Source organism: Syngnathus typhle, unplaced genomic scaffold (genome assembly GCF_033458585.1).
Source record: "Syngnathus typhle isolate RoL2023-S1 ecotype Sweden unplaced genomic scaffold, RoL_Styp_1.0 HiC_scaffold_140, whole genome shotgun sequence".
Classification (NCBI taxonomy): domain Eukaryota; kingdom Metazoa; phylum Chordata; class Actinopteri; order Syngnathiformes; family Syngnathidae; genus Syngnathus; species Syngnathus typhle.
The window spans coordinates 95,001-107,412 of record NW_026872046.1 but is presented as its reverse complement, the minus strand read 5'-3'; positions in this window follow the sequence as shown (position 1 = coordinate 107,412).

Below are 12,412 nucleotides of genomic sequence, written 5' to 3'. Positions count from 1 at the left end.
AAGAGCCGTTGGCACTTAGAAAATATTCGCCAAAGTTGGCACGAGCTCCAGAAGGAGAGGCTGATTTTTCGCCGTTTGTGGCCGACCGAGGGAACCAGACAAAGCGGACACATTACGGCGCAAGAGCCGTTGGCACTTAGGCGAGCTCCAGAAGGAGAGGCTGATTTTTCGCTATTTGTGGCCGACCGAGGGAACCAGGCAAAGCGGACACTTTACGGCGCAAGAGCCGTTGGCACTTAGAAAATATTCGCCAAAGTTGGCACGAGCTCCAGAAGGAGAGGCTGATTTTTCGCTATTTGTGGCCGACCGAGGGAACCAGGCAAAGCGGACACTTTACGGCGCAAGAGCCGTTGGCACTTAGAAATTTTTTGACAAAGTTGGCGCGAGCTCCAGAAGGAGAGGCTGGTTTTTCGCTATTTGTGGCCGACCGAGGGAACCAGGCAAAGCGGACACATTACGGCGCAAGAGCCGTTGGCACTTAGGCGAGCTCCAGAAGGAGAGGCTGATTTTTCGCCGTTTGTGGCCGACCGAGGGAACCAGGCAAAGCGGACACATTACGGCGCAAGAGCCGTTGGCACTTAGGCGAGCTCCAGAAGGAGAGGCTGGTTTTTCGCTATTTGTGGCCGACCGAGGGAACCAGGCAAAGCGGACACATTACGGCGCAAGAGCCGTTGGCACTTAGGCGAGCTCCAGAAGGAGAGGCTGATTTTTCGCCGTTTGTGGCCGACCGAGGGAACCAGGCAAAGCGGACACATTACGGCGCAAGAGCCGTTGGCACTTAGGCGAGCTCCAGAAGGAGAGGCTGATTTTTCGCCGTTCGTGGCCGACCGAGGGAACCAGGCAAAGCGGACACATTACGGCGCAAGAGCCGTTGGCACTTAGAAAATATTCGCCAAAGTTGGCACGAGCTCCAGAATGAGAGGCTGATTTTTCGCCGTTTGTGGCCGACCGAGGGAACCAGGCAAAGCGGACACATTACGGCGCAAGAGCCGTTGGCACTTAGGCGAGCTCCAGAAGGAGAGGCTGATTTTTTCGCTATTTGTGGCCGACCGAGGGAACCAGGCAAAGCGGACACATTACGGCGCAAGAGCCGTTGGCACTTAGAAAATATTCGCCAAAGTTGGCACGAGCTCCAGAATGAGAGGCTGATTTTTCGCCGTTTGTGGCCGACCGAGGGAACCAGACAAAGCGGACACATTACGGCGCAAGAGCCGTTGGCACTTAGGCGAGCTCCAGAAGGAGAGGCTGATTTTTCGCTATTTGTGGCCGACCGAGGGAACCAGGCAAAGCGGACACTTTACGGCGCAAGAGCCGTTGGCACTTAGAAAATATTCGCCAAAGTTGGCACGAGCTCCAGAAGGAGAGGCTGATTTTTCGCCGTTTGTGGCCGACCGAGGGAACCAGACAAAGCGGACACATTACGGCGCAAGAGCCGTTGGCACTTAGGCGAGCTCCAGAAGGAGAGGCTGATTTTTCGCTATTTGTGGCCGACCGAGGGAACCAGGCAAAGCGGACACTTTACGGCGCAAGAGCCGTTGGCACTTAGAAAATATTCTGAAATTCTCACCGACCTCCGTGGTGGAGAGGCCGAATTTTCGACATTCGTGGCCGACCGGGGAACCGTCGCCACTCGGACAACTTGTGCGGCAGCCCTCGGTGATTTTAGGACCGCTTTTTCACCCTCGCTGTCCGACCGGAGAACCGTCGTAGCTCGGACAGTTCGTGTGCCAGCATCCGCTGGCACTTAGAAAATTTTAAAAAAGAAAAAAATAGTCTTCTGCATATACGTTCTGACTATATTTTGCGATTAGGGGGTAAAGGTAATGAGTACAGTGACTAGGGGGACCAACTCATCGTACTCTGGCGCACCAACACGCCAAGGTTGGTACTGCACTTAGGCTGATTTTTGCGCTATTCGCGGCCGACCGGGGAACCAGCGCGGAGCGGACACATTACGGCGAATGAGCCGTTGGCACTTAGAAAATTTTTGAGCTTTTTTCGAACTTCCGTGAGGCTGATTTTGCGCTATTCGCGGTCCGACCGGGGAACCAGCGCGGAGCGGACACATTACGGCGAATGAGCCGTTGGCACTTAGAAAATTTTTGAGCTTTTTTCGAACTTCCGTGAGGCTGATTTTGCGCTATTCGCGGCCGACCGGGGAACCAGCGCGGAGCGGACACATTACGGCGAATGAGCCGTTGGCACTTAGAAAATTTTTGAGCTTTTTTCGGACTTCCGTGTGGAGCTTTGGGGCCGTTCCGCCTAACTTTTTATGCCCGATTAGGCTTCCAGGGAGGCGGCTAAGCATTATTGACCAATCATGGAGCTTTTTTCGGACTTCCGTGTGGAGCTTTGGGGCCGTTCCGCCTAACTTTTTATGCCCGATTAGGCTTCCAGGGAGGCGGCTAAGCATTATTGACCAATCATGGAGCTTTTTTGGGACTTCCGTGTGGAGCTTTGGGGCCGTTCCGCCTAACTTTTTATGCCCGATTAGGCTTCCAGGGAGGCGGCTATAAGCATTATTGACCAATCATGGAGCTTTTTTGGGACTTCCGTGTGGAGCTTTGGGGCCGTTCCGCCTAACTTTTTATGCCCGATTAGGCTTCCAGGGAGGCGGCTAAGCATTATTGACCAATCATGGAGCTTTTTTGGACTTCCGTGTGGAGCTTTGGGGCCGTTCCGCCTAGCTTTTTATGCCCGATTAGGCTTCCAGGGAGGCGGCTAAGCATTATTGACCAATCATGGAGCTTTTTTGGGACTTCCGTGTGGAGCTTTGGGGCCGTTCCGCCTAGCTTTTTATGCCCGATTAGGCTTCCAGGGAGGCGGCTAAGCATTATTGACCAATCATGGAGCTTTTTTGGGACTTCCGTGTGGAGCTTTGGGGCCGTTCCGCCTAGCTTTTTATGCCCGATTAGGCTTCCAGGGAGGCGGCTAAGCATTATTGACCAATCATGGAGCTTTTTTGGGACTTCCGTGTGGAGCTTTGGGGCCGTTCCGCCTAGCTTTTTATGCCCGATTAGGCTTCCAGGGAGGCGGCTAAGCATTATTGACCAATCATGGAGCTTTTTTGGGACTTCCGTGTGGAGCTTTGGGGCCGTTCCGCCTAGCTTTTTATGCCCGATTAGGCTTCCAGGGAGGCGGCTAAGCATTATTGACCAATCATGGAGCTTTTTTGGGACTTCCGTGTGGAGCTTTGGGGCCGTTCCGCCTAGCTTTTTATGCCCGATTAGGCTTCCAGGGAGGCGGCTAAGCATTATTGACCAATCATGGAGCTTTTTTGGGACTTCCGTGTGGAGCTTTGGGGCCGTTCCGCCTAGCTTTTTATGCCCGATTAGGCTTCCAGGGAGGCGGCTAAGCATTATTGACCAATCATGGAGCTTTTTTGGGACTTCCGTGTGGAGCTTTGGGGCCGTTCCGCCTAGCTTTTTATGCCCGATTAGGCTTCCAGGGAGGCGGCTAAGCATTATTGACCAATCATGGAGCTTTTTTGGGACTTCCGTGTGGAGCTTTGGGGCCGTTCCGCCTAGCTTTTTATGCCCGATTAGGCTTCCAGGGAGGCGGCTAAGCATTATTGACCAATCATGGAGCTTTTTTGGGACTTCCGTGTGGAGCTTTGGAGCCGTTCCGCCTAACTTTTTATGCCCGATTAGGCTTCCAGGGAGGCGGCTAAGCATTATTGACCAATCATGGAGCTTTTTTGGGACTTCCGTGTGGAGCTTTGGGGCCGTTCCGCCTAGCTTTTTATGCCCGATTAGGCTTCCAGGGAGGCGGCTAAGCATTATTGACCAATCATGGAGCTTTTTTGGGACTTCCGTGTGGAGCTTTGGGGCCGTTCCGCCTAGCTTTTTATGCCCGATTAGGCTTCCAGGGAGGCGGCTAAGCATTATTGACCAATCATGGAGCTTTTTTGGGACTTCCGTGTGGAGCTTTGGGGCCGTTCCGCCTAGCTTTTTATGCCCGATTAGGCTTCCAGGGAGGCGGCTAAGCATTATTGACCAATCATGGAGCTTTTTTGGGACTTCCGTGTGGAGCTTTGGGGCCGTTCCGCCTAGCTTTTTATGCCCGATTAGGCTTCCAGGGAGGCGGCTAAGCATTATTGACCAATCATGGAGCTTTTTTGGGACTTCCGTGTGGAGCTTTGGGGCCGTTCCGCCTAGCTTTTTATGCCCGATTAGGCTTCCAGGGAGGCGGCTAAGCATTATTGACCAATCATGGAGCTTTTTTGGGACTTCCGTGTGGAGCTTTGGGGCCGTTCCGCCTAGCTTTTTATGCCCGATTAGGCTTCCAGGGAGGCGGCTAAGCATTATTGACCAATCATGGAGCTTTTTTGGGACTTCCGTGTGGAGCTTTGGGGCCGTTCCGCCTAGCTTTTTATGCCCGATTAGGCTTCCAGGGAGGCGGCTAAGCATTATTGACCAATCATGGAGCTTTTTTGGGACTTCCGTGTGGAGCTTTGGGGCCGTTCCGCCTAGCTTTTTATGCCCGATTAGGCTTCCAGGGAGGCGGCTAAGCATTATTGACCAATCATGGAGCTTTTTTGGGACTTCCGTGTGGAGCTTTGGGGCCGTTCCGCCTAGCTTTTTATGCCCGATTAGGCTTCCAGGGAGGCGGCTAAGCATTATTGACCAATCATGGAGCTTTTTTGGGACTTCCAGCCGGTGCTTTGGGGGCCTTCCCCCTCACTTTCTACGCCCGATTGGGCTTCCAGGGACGCGGCTAAGCATTTTTAACAGAAATGGAGCTTTTTGCGGAGCTCCAGCCGGTGCCACCGGCAGGCCGTGCACGCGGACGAGATGACCGAAAGAAGCTCCAGGAGAGCGGATGGACGCTTTTTAAGCACCGAGGCGGAGATCGCGGAGCTTTAATAGACTTCCAGCGGGCCCAAAGCGGCCAGGCAGACGGCGCAGCGCGACCTGGTACCTCGCACGGGACGCATCGCCCCCCCCGCGCACAGTTCCAGGGGGCCGGGATGACGTTTCAAAGCTGCCGCTGCAGCTGCGGCGGGGAGTGGCCTCCCTCCGGTGGACACGACGAGTAAATGACACCGGCCGCTGACGCAAACCCACGCCGGACAGGAGAGCTCAAAAGCCGGGTAACATTTCAAGGAAGACCCCCCCTGCGCAGACCTCCACTAGGCCGGGATGACTGTTCAGCTGTGGCGGGGAGTGGCCTCCCTCCGGTCGGCACGACGAGTAAATGACACCGGCCGCTGACGCAAACCCACGCCGGACAGGAGAGCTCAAAAGCCGGGTAACATTTCAAGGAAGACCCCCCCTGCGCAGACCTCCACTAGGCCGGGATGACTGTTCAGCTGTGGCGGGGAGTGGCCTCCCTCCGGTCGGCACGACGAGTAAATGACACCGGCCGCTGACGCAAACCCACGCCGGACAGGAGAGCTCAAAAGCCGGGTAACATTTCAAGGAAGACCCCCCCTGCGCAGACCTCCACTAGGCCGGGATGACTGTTCAGCTGTGGCGGGGAGTGGCCTCCCTCCGGTCGGCACGACGAGTAAATGACACCGGCCGCTGACGCAAACCCACGCCGGACAGGAGAGCTCAAAAGCCGGGTAACATTTCAAGGAAGACCCCCCCTGCGCAGACCTCCACTAGGCCGGGATGACTGTTCAGCTGCGGCGGGGAGTGGCCTCCCTCCGGTCGGCACGACGAGTAAATGACACCGGCCGCTGACGCAAACCCACGCCGGACAGGAGAGCTCAAAAGCCGGGTAACATTTCAAGGAAGACCCCCCCTGCGCAGACCTCCACTAGGCCGGGATGACTGTTCAGCTGTGGCGGGGAGTGGCCTCCCTCCGGTCGGCACGACGAGTAAATGACACCGGCCGCTGACGCAAACCCACGCCGGACAGGAGAGCTCAAAAGCCGGGTAACATTTCAAGGAAGACCCCCCCTGCGCAGACCTCCACTAGGCCGGGATGACTGTTCAGCTGCGGCGGGGAGTGGCCTCCCTCCGGTCGGCACGACGAGTAAAGCTATTTAGGAAAATCTGAGATAAATATCACTTGCATAATAATTTGGAACACGGTCCCGTGTTCCAAATTATTATGCAAAATGTATTTAGACACCAGCAATCGCACTTAGATTTGTTTCTTTTTTCTTTCTTTTAGCTTCCATAATGTTACCGGGCGCTGACGCAAACCCACGCCCGGCAGGAGAGCTCAAAAGCCGGGTAACATTTCAAGGAAGCTATTTAGGAAAATCTGAGATAAATATCCTTTGCATAATAATTTGGAACACGGTCCCGTGTTCCAAATTATTATGCAAAATGTATTTAAGTGTCATAAAGATTACATTTTTTGTTTTTCAAGTACTGAAATCACCCTCAGTCATGGTACAGTCCATGGTAGTCTGCCAGGTGAGCGCAATTGTAGTAATTAACAAGTCTATTTAAGTTCCGCGTTTTTAAGCGTTCGGCCATTTCGTTCAACCATGGGGAGGAAAAAGGATCTCTCTGCTGTCGAGAAGCGTGAAATCGTTCGATGCCTTGGACAAGGTATGCAGACATTCGATATTGCACGAAAGCTTAAGCGCGACCATCGAACTTTGAAGAAATTCGTCGCTGATTCGGAGCAAACGCGCGTTCGTGCAGACAAAGGCACGACAAGGAAGGTTTCTGCAAGACAAACAAATCGAATCAAGAGGGCGGCTGCAAGCATGCCACTAAAGACGAGCAAACAAATATTCGACGCTGCTGGTGCCAGTGAAGTCCCACGAACGACGAGGTGCAGGATCCTCCAGAGGCTTGCAGTTGTGCGGAAACCCTCCATTCGGCCACCCCTGAACAACGCGAACAAGCAGAAACGGCTGCAGTGGGCCCAGACTTACATGAAGACAAATTTTCAGACAGTCCTGTTCACCGACGAGTGCCGTGCCACCTTGGATGGGCCAGGTAGGGTTTTTTAAGTTTTTCCTTGCACTTTTGAGAGCTCAGGGGATGCTTTGAGAATAATTGTCAATTTCTGTCAATGTGAAGCCCTTTGAGACTGCTTGTGATTTAGGGCTATACAAATAAACTTGATTTGACTTGACTTTACAGATGGATGGAGTCGTGGATGGTTGGTGGACGGCCACGATAGCCCAACAAGGCTGCGGCGTCAGCAGGGAGGTGGCGGAGTGATGTTTTGGGCCGGAATCATGGGGAGAGAGCTGCTTGGCCCCTTTAGGGTCCCTGAAGGCGTCAAAATTACGTCTGTTAACTACGTGGAATTTCTGACTCAACACTTCTGTCCATGGTACAACAGGAAGAACCGTGCTTTCCGTCAAAAGATCATCTTCATGCATGACAATGCACCGTCTCATGCTGCAAGAAATACGTCAACGTCTTTGGCATCTATGGGAATAAAGGGAGAGAAACTGATGGTGTGGCCCCCATGCTCCCCTGACCTCAATCCTATTGAAAACTTGTGGAGCATCGTCAAGCAGAAAATCTACGAAGGTGGGAGGCAGTTCAATTCCAAAGAGCAGCTCTGGCAGGCTATTCTTAGATCCTGCCAAGAAATTCAACCAGAAACTGTACAAAAACTCACAAGTTCAGTGGATGGAAGAATCGTGAAGCTGCTGTTGAACAAAGGGTCCTATGTTAAAATGTAACTTTGTTTTTTATTGAAATAAAGGGTCCTATGTTAAAATGTAACTTGTTTGTCTTTTCTTTGAAATAGCTTTTGATTTCAGTAAATATGACCTCCTAATGCTGTAAATTCTTAAGATGGGCATTTCAGTTCATAAAAACCTATAAAATGTTATAAAACTCTGTTGTGCGTAATAATGTGGAACAGTGCATTTTAAGTTTTTTATTTTTTAAAAATTCTGTGATCATTCGGAGGTTTGTTCAATAAAATTAGAATTCATCAAAATAATGGTTGATGACTTGAAAATTATGCTGACTCATTTTGCATCGACTATTTAGGAAAATCTGAGATAAATGTCACTTGCATAATAATTTGGAACACGGTGTAAGTGCGATTGCTGGTGTATTTACTCGTCGTGTCCACCGGAGGACGGCAAATCCCCGCCGCAGCTGCAGCGGCAGCGCTTAAATGTCTTCCCGGCCGCCTGGAACTCTGCACGGGGCGTGTTTCGTCCCGCGCAGCGGTACCAGATCGCGCTGCGCCGTCAGCCGAGCCGCGCGCGGTCCGCTGGAAGTCTACACTGTGTTCCAAATTATTATGCAAATTGTATTTATGTGTCATAAAGATTACATTTTTTGTTTTTCAATTAAACTCATGGATGGTATTACGTGTCAGGGCTCTTTGGATCACTGAGATCAATCTCAGACACCGGGGATCATTACCGGCCAGTTGAGCCCAAATTAAGGAAAAACTACTTAAGAATGGTGTTCCACATTATTAAGCAGATAATTTGAAGTTCGCTTTGAGCAGTGGCGGACGCCAACCCACGACCGGTGGGAGAGCTCGGAGGGCGGATGGGCTTTCAAGGAAGCCCCCCAGGCCGGTCCCACTCGCACTTAGAATTTTTTTTTTTTTTGGCTTCCATAATGTACCGGGCGCGGACGCGAAACCCACGCCGGGCAGGAGAGCTCGAAAGGCGGCTAAGCATTCAAGGAAGCACCGTCTGGAGCTTCAGAGCCGTTCCGCCTGACTTTTAACGTAGAGTACCGGGCGCAAACCACTAACTCAAGCCCGGCATGGCAGCTCGAAAGGCGGCTAAGCATTCAAGGAAGCACCGTCTGGAGCTTCAGAGCCGTTCCGCCTGACTTTTAACGTAGAGTACCGGGCGCAAACCACTAACTCAAGCCCGGCATGGCAGCTCGAAAGGCGGCTAAGCATTCAAGGAAGCACCGTCTGGAGCTTCAGAGCCGTTCCGCCTGACTTTTAACGTAGAGTACCGGGCGCAAACCACTAACTCAAGCCCGGCATGGCAGCTCGAAAGGCGGCTAAGCATTCAAGGAAGCACCGTCTGGAGCTTCAGAGCCGTTCCGCCTGACTTTTAACGTAGAGTACCGGGCGCAAACCACTAACTCAAGCCCGGCATGGCAGCTCGAAAGGCGGCTAAGCATTCAAGGAAGCACCGTCTGGAGCTTCAGAGCCGTTCCGCCTGACTTTTAACGTAGAGTACCGGGCGCAAACCACTAACTCAAGCCCGGCATGGCAGCTCGAAAGGCGGCTAAGCATTCAAGGAAGCACCGTCTGGAGCTTCAGAGCCGTTCCGCCTGACTTTTAACGTAGAGTACCGGGCGCAAACCACTAACTCAAGCCCGGCATGGCAGCTCGAAAGGCGGCTAAGCATTCAAGGAAGCACCGTCTGGAGCTTCAGAGCCGTTCCGCCTGACTTTTAACGTAGAGTACCGGGCGCAAACCACTAACTCAAGCCCGGCATGGCAGCTCGAAAGGCGGCTAAGCATTCAAGGAAGCACCGTCTGGAGCTTCAGAGCCGTTCCGCCTGACTTTTAACGTAGAGTACCGGGCGCAAACCACTAACTCAAGCCCGGCATGGCAGCTCGAAAGGCGGCTAAGCATTCAAGGAAGCACCGTCTGGAGCTTCAGAGCCGTTCCGCCTGACTTTTAACGTAGAGTACCGGGCGCAAACCACTAACTCAAGCCCGGCATGGCAGCTCGAAAGGCGGCTAAGCATTCAAGGAAGCACCGTCTGGAGCTTCAGAGCCGTTCCGCCTGACTTTTAACGTAGAGTACCGGGCGCAAACCACTAACTCAAGCCCGGCATGGCAGCTCGAAAGGCGGCTAAGCATTCAAGGAAGCACCGTCTGGAGCTTCAGAGCCGTTCCGCCTGACTTTTAACGTAGAGTACCGGGCGCAAACCACTAACTCAAGCCCGGCATGGCAGCTCGAAAGGCGGCTAAGCATTCAAGGAAGCACCGTCTGGAGCTTCAGAGCCGTTCCGCCTGACTTTTAACGTAGAGTACCGGGCGCAAACCACTAACTCAAGCCCGGCATGGCAGCTCGAAAGGCGGCTAAGCATTCAAGGAAGCACCGTCTGGAGCTTCAGAGCCGTTCCGCCTGACTTTTAACGTAGAGTACCGGGCGCAAACCACTAACTCAAGCCCGGCATGGCAGCTCGAAAGGCGGCTAAGCATTCAAGGAAGCACCGTCTGGAGCTTCAGAGCCGTTCCGCCTGACTTTTAACGTAGAGTACCGGGCGCAAACCACTAACTCAAGCCCGGCATGGCAGCTCGAAAGGCGGCTAAGCATTCAAGGAAGCACCGTCTGGAGCTTCAGAGCCGTTCCGCCTGACTTTTAACGTAGAGTACCGGGCGCAAACCACTAACTCAAGCCCGGCATGGCAGCTCGAAAGGCGGCTAAGCATTCAAGGAAGCGACGCCGGCCGGTCCGCGGGCCAAATAGGGTCCAGTAAAGTACCGGGCGCGGCCACTAACGCCTTGTGGCGGTCGCCTTGTGGCGGTCGGGGGGTGGCGGTCGGGGCTGGCGCTTGGGGCCGGTGGCGGTCGCCTTGTGGCGGTCGCCTTGTGGCGGTCGGGGGGTGGCGGTCGGGGCTGGCGCTTGGGGCCAGTGGCGGTCGCCTTGTGGCGGTCGCCTTGTGGCGGTCGCCTTGTGGCGGTCGCCTTGTGGCGGTCGCCTTGTGGCGGTCGCCTTGTGGCGGTCGGGGGGTGGCGGTCGGGGCTGGCGCTTGGGGCCAGTGGCGGTCGCCTTGTGGCGGTCGCCTTGTGGCGGTCGCCTTGTGGCGGTCGCCTTGTGGCGGTCGCCTTGTGGCGGTCGGGGGGTGGCGGTCGGGGCTGGCGCTTGGGGCCGGTGGCGGTCGCCTTGTGGCGGTCGCCTTGTGGCGGTCGCCTTGTGGCGGTCGCCTTGTGGCGGTCGCCTTGTGGCGGTCGGGGGGGTGGCGGTCGGGGCTGGCGCTTGGGGCCGGTGGCGGTCGCCTTGTGGCGGTCGCCTTGTGGCGGTCGGGGGGTGGCGGTCGGGGCTGGCGCTTGGGGCCAGTGGCGGTCGCCTTGTGGCGGTCGCCTTGTGGCGGTCGCCTTGTGGCGGTCGCCTTGTGGCGGTCGCCTTGTGGCGGTCGCCTTGTGGCGGTCGGGGGGTGGCGGTCGGGGCTGGCGCTTGGGGCCAGTGGCGGTCGCCTTGTGGCGGTCGCCTTGTGGCGGTCGCCTTGTGGCGGTCGCCTTGTGGCGGTCGCCTTGTGGCGGTCGGGGGGTGGCGGTCGGGGCTGGCGCTTGGGGCTGGCGTCCGCCAATAGTGGTTTAATTTCGGGAGGAAGATTGATTTTCGTCCCAAGCCCGCCGCTGGAGAAAATTTTAGGTACCAGGAGTGGATTTTTTTTGTCCACTCAGGAGGGGGACGTTGGCTGGTTTGGTGTCCGGGGGAAAGTGCTCTTTTCTCGGCCAGGAGAAAGATTAGACTCCCAGCCCGCCGCTGGAGAAAATTCTAGGTACCAGGAGTGGATTTTTTTTGTCCACTCAGGAGGGGGACGTGCTTTGTTGTCCGGGGGAAAGTGCTCTTTTCTCGGCCAGGAGAAAGATTAGACTCCCAGCCCGCCGCTGGAGAAAATCTTAGGTACCAGGAGTGGATTTTTTTTGTCCACTCAGGAGGGGGACGTGCTTTGTTGTCCGGGGAGAGTGCCTGGTCCCCGGACCAGCCTCTTAGGCGCGCCCGCTGTCATTCTCCGGAGATTAAGTTATACTAAGGGGAGGCTGCCTCCTCCCGCCTGCTGCCCGAGGATGCTGCCTCATCCCCGGACTGGCCTCTTGCGCGCGCCCGCTGTCATTCTCCGGAGACTAAGTTATACTAAGGGGAGGCTGCCTCCTCCCGCCTGCTGCCCGAGGATGCTGCCTCATCCCCGGACTGGCCTCTTGCGCGCGCCCGCTGTCATTCTCCGGAGACTAAGTTATACTAAGGGGAGGCTGCCTCCTCCCGCCTGCTGCCCGAGGATGCTGCCTCATCCCCGGACTGGCCTCTTGCGCGCGCCCGCTGTCATTCTCCGGAGACTAAGTTATACTAAGGGGAGGCTGCCTCCTCCCGCCTGCTGCCCGAGGATGCTGCCTCATCCCCGGACTGGCCTCTTGCGCGCGCCCGCTGTCATTCTCCGGAGACTAAGTTATACTAAGGGGAGGCTGCCTCCTCCCGCCTGCTGCCCGAGGATGCTGCCTCATCCCCGGACTGGCCTCTTGCGCGCGCCCGCTGTCATTCTCCGGAGACTAAGTTATACTAAGGGGAGGCTGCCTCCTCCCGCCTGCTGCCCGAGGATGCTGCCTCATCCCCGGACTGGCCTCTTGCGCGCGCCCGCTGTCATTCTCCGGAGACTAAGTTATACTAAGGGGAGGCTGCCTCCTCCCGCCTGCTGCCCGAGGATGCTGCCTCATCCCCGGACTGGCCTCTTGCGCGCGCCCGCTGTCATTCTCCGGAGACTAAGTTATACTAAGGGGAGGCTGCCTCCTCCCGCCTGCTGCCCGAGGATGCTGCCTCATCCCCG